The 7,300-nt window shown below is 47.5% G+C and overlaps 1 long non-coding RNA gene across 1 annotated transcript; it reads left to right on the top strand.

The window, feature by feature from the left end:
* The first annotated feature begins 3,046 nt into the window (after nt 1-3,046).
* LOC121937391 lies at nt 3,047-4,918 on the top strand. The gene is made up of 2 exons (XR_006105112.1): nt 3,047-3,249; nt 4,678-4,918. It is a non-coding gene; the product is annotated as an uncharacterized LOC121937391 (long non-coding RNA).
* The last annotated feature ends 2,382 nt before the right edge of the window (nt 4,919-7,300 follow it).

Genomic DNA, 7,300 nt, shown 5'->3' with positions numbered 1-7,300 from the left:
CTGGAAGCGGTTGAAGTAAGCATCAAGGGGGAAAGTGGGAGAAGGCGAGGCATATTTTACATGGACCTGGAAAAGTAGGATGGCAGAGAATTTATCAGGAGTGTCCCTACCAAATCAGGAGTGTTGGAGGGTGTGCGTTGTGCCACGGGCCTCTCCAAATCTAGGGTTATTTGAGGGTAGCCCAGTTATCCCCATCACCACTCGCATGGCCCATCGATCATCGTGCAGAATCGCTTTCGAGCATCACGAGGGCCATGAGAAATTATCGAGTTGAGATCGCTGGAATGGCATCAGCCCCCAAGTGCAAGGCTTAATTGCAACTCATTTGGATTGCGAGCGATGGTTCGGAGACTGGCACTGCCGGAATATAAATGGAGGCCTTTTAAACACCTCCATGGCCCTGGGAGCAAGGCATTAAGAGCAGCGCAGGCAATGTTCTCTGCCAGCCGCTCCATTAGCCCTAGGCTTGGCAAACTGAAAGATCAGCTCGGTGGGAGACTTCCTTGCAAGAGATCATTAGCCCAGGAGGAGGAAGTTTTTAGATTTGCTCCTTTGCAAAGAAAGGGGAGAAGGGTGCATGGAATATAACATTTTGTTTGCAAGAGAATGTGAAGACAGCCGTATAAATAAATGAGCCCAACGCCAGCCAGGTCCCAAGTGGCTTTGCTGAGGAGTGTTTACATAAACCAGTGACATCTTTCCTAGATGAAGATGAGAATGCCTGCCAGAGATTCAGGATGATGCCGAATGTTTGGGGACTCCGGCTCCTTTTGGAGCTCAGCATTTCCAGATGAGGTTGATGTTGTGCCAGCTGTTTCGTCTCTTCACTTGCTTCTTCCAGGGCTCTGGTCTGGTCCCCAGTGGTGTTCATTAGCTTTCCTCACCCTCCAGCATTTTGGAGATGAAAATCAGGACATGTTTAGCCAAGCAATATTAGAGTGTGGTCAAAATAGCGCATGTTATTCAAGAGGGGGAAAAACAAATTAGGAGAGGATGGAGCAAATTGCTTTTGCCACAGAAACCAGCCTTGAGGGCCACATGTGGCCCCAGGTGACAACTGTCCACTTTGTCCACCAGTTAAGAACACCAGAAAGGCCCTGCTGCATCAAGCGAAAGATCCATCTACTCCAGCACTGTATAGTCCTACCAAAGCCATCAAGATGCTTCCAGGAAGAAGGTGGTCTTCCTCCACTTTGTCCTGTCCTACTCACCTTTCAGCAAGTGGCCATCAGAGATGTATCCTGTTTCTGAACCTGAAGGTTCCAGGTAGCCACCATGAAGTATGAAAACATTGACTTATCCATCCCCATCACACCATCCTTCCTTTTAGAAAGAGAGGCACAAGCTGTCTTCTGTTGAGTCAGACCATTGGTTTACCTTCTAGCTCAGTGGTCCTCAAACTTTGGTTCTCCAGATGTTTTGGTCTTCAGCTCTCAAAATTCCCCACTGTTGGCTGGGCTTTGAAGTCCATAATACCAGGAGAGCTAAAGTTTGGGAATCACCGTTCTAGCCTGATATCATCAACTGTAACTGGCAGTGGCTTATCACTGTTTTAGGCAGGATTGTTTCCAGTCCTGACTAGAGAAACTGGGGATTGAACCTATGAACTTTAGGAAGAAATCCATACCCAAAGGTAGGGGACTTTAGGTCCTCTGCAGAATGGGTTTGACACCACAAGTTCTTCTCCCCAGGATTATGGGACCTTATGAGGAACAGCATCCCACAAATCTTTCCCCAGAGGCCACCAACTGCTTTGATTTTCCATTTCTGAGCTGTTCATTCCAAGCAATTTGCTCTGTGTTCCGTCCCCCCCAAATTCACTCCATTGAGAAGCATTTCCTCAAATGCAATCTATTTGGTATGTTTTCCTGTGATCTGTGAGCCCATCGCTTTCAAACCATTTAGTTCTGACCAGGCCTTTAACTCTCCGTATTAGGTCAAAATTGAGCACAGGCCGTTTCGGAAGCGGCAAAATTGATCCCGGCTCGCTTTAATCTCAATGTCATTAGTCTTTTGTAGAAACATTTCCAGAGGAGGCCTGGCTAATTCACATTTGATCACAAGGAAGCAGAATCTGATAAGAGGGGAGAGGAAGCGATTGGAGTGGACAATGTAGTTTCCTTTCTAGGACGGGGAAGAAGCCATAGGCTGGGATGGAAAAATCCATTTAGATTTTATTTTATTTTTGGGCCCCGCTGTCAAGACTGATTTCCCATGTGCAAGTCGAGCCAACAGAGCCACCGACAGGCGCTTCGCTCTTCATTTCTTGTGCGAGGAGAGCCCTTCGTTCCGAGTTGCACTGCGGAGACTGGGATAAGCTTACGATTCATTCTGGAGAAATGAAACATCTAAGCCCCAATTCCACGGATGTCAGGCAGCCCTCAAAGGCTCCGCTTTCTGTGCAAAAAGAGACTGCTTTTTTTGCTCCTTTCTGCAGAAATCAAACGCGGAGACCTTGTTTTCACAAAGTGGATGTGATGGTAGTTGGAGGTTCTTCTGCAGGCCAAGGGTGCGCTTTCCCACTGAAGCAGGGTCTCTTTTTAGCCATCTTTGGTGGGAGAAGATGCATCCATGAAGATAAGAAGATATGTCCATGGGAAGTGGTTTTCACATGTTAAATATGGAGAGGCAATCCAGTCCTTGGACTATAGAAAACCATGCTCAAAGACTTTGGGAAAACACATTACTATAGATTCCATCCCCACTCTATTGCTGTCCCTCAAATGGAAGGCAAGTCACACTCTCTCAACCTCAGGGGAAGGCCATGGCAAACCTCCTCTGAACAAATCTTGCCAGGAAGGAAACCCCATGATAGGGTCGCCATAAGTCGGGAACAACTTGAAGGTGCCCAACAACAACAACAGCAATTGATGCTTCTAGTTGTCTGTTGTTAAGATGCCCAGTTCTTGGCCATTTCAACTCTTGTGATGGCCAGGAGGAAAATCCATGATTTATGTTTCAAGTCTTTGCTCTCTTCCCCAAAACACTGAGCAGGCAATGCTTTAGCTGCTATCTCCACATGCATTGGCTTCACTGATCATTGACACACGCTCCTATCCTCATTTTGCATGGAAAATTCCCAGATCAAAGTTCGGAGAAGGATTTGGAGGAGGAAGAAGAGAAGGCAGAAGAAGCAAGGCCAGACAGTGGACTAAAATATCCTTGGGTTTTTACTTTTGGAGATGTACTAGATGCCCATTCATCCTTCCCATCCAGAGTCAGTGCGTCTCGGAGCTTGGTGACTAAGCTGTGATTAATTTTCTTTTTCCTCTCCAGCTGAGTAACTCAGAGCTAGCCAGCGGGAAAAGGGGGAAATGTACCTTGCATGCCTGGTCTGTGGGGGAAGGCTTTTGGTGAAAGATTTACTTATTTGAAAGGCACCTCCAGCTGAAAGAGCGTTCAAATTACAGGGAAGGACATGGGGCATTGAAGGCCTCCTTTGTTGCTGTTCTCCAAGCCTGCGGGAGGGAATATGATTTGGCTAAAATTGGAAGAACTCTCCACCTACCTATTCTAGGGATGTTTTGACATTTCCGCAGAGTCTGCAAGGCAGTTGTTAGTGGCAAGGGAGGGTCCAAAGTCCCCTTTTGCAAATGCTTTTAAGCTTATAGATATATATATAAAAAGCACTTGGAGATCAAATGACAGATATTAGAAGTTAGGTGTGCATTCAGAGTGCTGCCATGAAATGGAGTGATAACGGCCAATGTAAGGTGCATCTGGATGTAGACAAGCTGGAGCATGTCCAGAGGAGGGTCTGGAAACCATCAAGCCCTATGAAGAGAGGCTTGGGATAAGGGGTGATCACCGATATGACAGCCATGGTTAAATATCGGAAGGGATGTCATGCTAAAGCAGAGCAAGCTTGTTTTCTGCTGCTACAGAGACTAGGACCTGGAGCAAGGAATTCAAGCTACTGGAAGAAATTCCACCTCAACCTCTCAAGAAGAGGGTGACCAAAATGGTGAAAGGACTGGAATCCATGTCCGATGAGAAGCAGCTTTGGGAGCTGGGTATGTTTAGCCTGGGGAAGAGAAGGTTAAGAGGTGACATGATAGCCATGTTGAAATACTGGAAGGGATGTCATGTTGAGGTTAGAGTAAGCTTGTTTGGAGTAAGCATGAGCAATGGATTCAAGCTAGAGGGAAAGAGGTCCCACCTCAACATTAGAAAGAACCTCCTGATGGTAAGAGCTGTTTGACAGTGGAAGACGCTGCCTTGTGTAAAAGTGGAGTCTCATTCTTTGGAGGCTGGGTTGCCATTAGTCAGGAGTGCTTTGATGGTGTGTTCCTGCATGGAAGAATAGGGTTGGATTGGATGCCCCTGTCTCTTCCAACTCTATGCACTGAGTCTCTGTTTTGCAGACTTCTGGCTTTCTCTGATGCAACCACATCTACCTGAGGTGCCTCTACTTCGGCACACAGTGTTCGAATCCTCCTCCCAAGCCCCCCAAAAGCCCTTGAACCCCCCGTGGCTGTGTAGGAAGCCTATTTATTGTTCCTAACGATTAGCATGTTGCTATGGTTATTTCAGGTTAATCTGAGCTATTAATTCCAGAAATGCAATACGGAAATGCAATCGCATTCTAGGGAACGCCTGTATACACCCAGCCTCCCTCCCCGACTCAAATTAGTTGTTTTTGGTTTTGTGGCGTTAGCTTCTCTTTTAATTTTTCAGATCGGAGAGCCACGAGGGTCCCTTCACAATGAAAAACAAGTCCTGACAGCCCTTGCTTTGCTGTTAAGGGCACTTCTCGAAGCTGATGGATGAGCTGGAAAGGAGGAGAGATTGATTTTCGGCCTCTTCAATTTTCCTCGCCCAAGCGGCAGCGCCGCGGCATGCATTGCGGCGCCGGGGATAAGAATTTGGACCACGGACTAAAAAAAGATGGAATAAAGGAGCTTATTTTGCAGTTTAATCACTGAGACCTGAGCATCAAATGTAAACAGATTGCTATTATTCCCCCGAAGCGTAGGGTTTTATTTCTACTCTGGCCAAGTATTTAACTGAAGTTCAGCCCAGGAATTAAACTGTTGTTGTTGTTTGCCTTCAACTTGTGCCTGACTTATGCCAACCTAGGCAAAGCTATCATGGGGTTTTCTTGGCACGCTGGCAAGAGAAGGTTTGCCATTGCCTTCCCCTGAGGCTGAGAGAGTGTGACCTGCCCAAGGTTACCCAATGAATTTAGTGGTTGAGCCGGAAATTGAACCCTGGTCTCCAGAGTCATAGTCTGATGCTGAAACCACTACGCCATGCTGGATTTCAACAACAACAAATGTTGGCGTAGTGTTTTGAGTGTTCGACTACAACTCTGGAGACCAGGGTTTGATTCCTGGATTGTATCTGGAACCCACTGAGTGACCATATGCAAGTCACACTCTCTCAGCCTCATAGGAAGGCAATGGCAAAGCTCCTTTGGATAAATCTTGGCAAGAAAATCCCATGATAGGTTTGCCATAAATCAGAAATGAATTGCTCTTATGATGCATTTCCAGGACCCTGGCATAGAGCGGTTGGAGCACTGGGCTACGATTCTGGAGACCAGGGTTCGAATCTCCACTCGGCCATGGAAACATACTGGGTGACCTGGGTTTCGAACCCTGGCCTCCAGAGGCATAGTCCAGTATTCAAACCACAGCATCAGGCATGCTCTCCTTACTGGCATTATGTTGCGCCAAAAGAGAAGCTGTACACTCGTCCCTCCACATTTGCGGCGTTGACTCTTGCGGATTTGACCATTCACGGATTTTATTACTACGTCCTCTCTAGGAACCTCTAGGTCTTCCAGCGCAACTCTGTGGTCAACTTTAAACAAGTAAGTGAATAAGTAAGTAAGTAAATCTTTATGGAACCACTCTGCCAACTATATCAAACAATTAAAAAGAGGAAAACAACTTCTTTGGTCAACTTGAACCAAAAGTCGCACTGAAGGACCTATAGAGATTCCTAGAGAAAACACTGCGCTGGGCATTTGTAGAAGCTCCTCCAGCGCAACTCTATGGTCAATGCCTGGCAGACGCTGACCATAGAGTTGCACTGGAGGACCTAGAGATTCCTAGAGAGGTGTCCTCTCAGGTAAAAACAGTGTTTCTGTTATTTGCGGGTTTTCCAGGTTCACAAGGCGAATGCGGAGGGACAAGTGTACAGTATATACTCTGTGTGTTTCAGGTGCAAATAAACCTTCCAAGTTTTTACTCCGGGCCAAAAGCACGGAAAGAAGATGGCAACCAGGGAAAGGATGGACTCTTCTGGAGGTCATCGTCCTTCAAAGGAAAGAGCGGTCTGGAACTGGATCTGACGGCGACGTTGCGGAGAAAATCCCGATTGGATTATGAAAGAGATGGGCGTTAATAAGGCCATTTGTTACAAGCTGTGAGCAGGTTTAGTTTTGGCTTGGTATATTGCAGTCCGCCGAAAGATGGTGGGTCTTGGCATCAAGTTGTGACACTGGATCTGGGTTCGAATCCTGGGGAGCCCAGTGGGTGACCTGAGGCGAGTCACACTCTCTCAGCCTCAGAGGAGGGCAATGGGCAACCTCTCCAAGACAAACCTGGGCCAGAAAACCTCAGGATAGGTTCGGCCTTAAGTTGGGAATGACCTGAAGCAGGCCCTCAACAACAACAACAAAAGGCTGTGTCTACATTTCAGGAATGATTCAGTTTGACACTGCTTTAAGAACTGCCAAGGCTCAGTGGGATCCTGGGATTTGTAGTTCTCTGCTGCCCCAACAAACTACAGATCCCTTTGTGTTTTGGACTGGCAGAAATCCAACCCAAAACAGCTTCCTTGTGCCTGTTCTGCTTCCACACGGAAGGGGGCGCTTTTTGAAAAGGTGGGGATAGACGAGAAAAAGGCTAGAGCGTCGTCGAGGTGGACGAGAGCACGCTAGAGCGTCGCCAAGCGCGTTTCCGGGAGAGGGAAGGTCTCTGTCAATCAAAGCCAAAGACACCCTATCAGCTTTCGAGTCCGGCCCTCAGCCCGCCTTCCGCATGACTAGCATTACAGGGTTTCCTGTCAATCAAAGCCAGAGTTACCATATCAGCGTCCGAGGCGGGCCCATAGCACCTACCTCCACTTAACCGGTAAAGAGAGAATCCTGTCAATCAAATCCAGCGGCAGCCTATCAGCTTCAGAGGCGGTCCCTCAGTACCCGCCTCCACTTAACCATTAAAGAGAGGTTCCTGTCAATCAAGGCCAGCGGCAGCCTATCAGCTTCAGAGGCGGTCCCTCAGTACCCGCCTCCACTTAACCATTAAAGAGAGGTTCCTGTCAATCAAGGCCAGCGGCAGCCTATCAGCTT

This window comes from Sceloporus undulatus, chromosome 7 (genome assembly GCF_019175285.1).
Source record: "Sceloporus undulatus isolate JIND9_A2432 ecotype Alabama chromosome 7, SceUnd_v1.1, whole genome shotgun sequence".
NCBI lineage: Eukaryota > Metazoa > Chordata > Lepidosauria > Squamata > Phrynosomatidae > Sceloporus > Sceloporus undulatus.
This window is presented reverse-complemented; position numbering and strand designations above follow the sequence as displayed.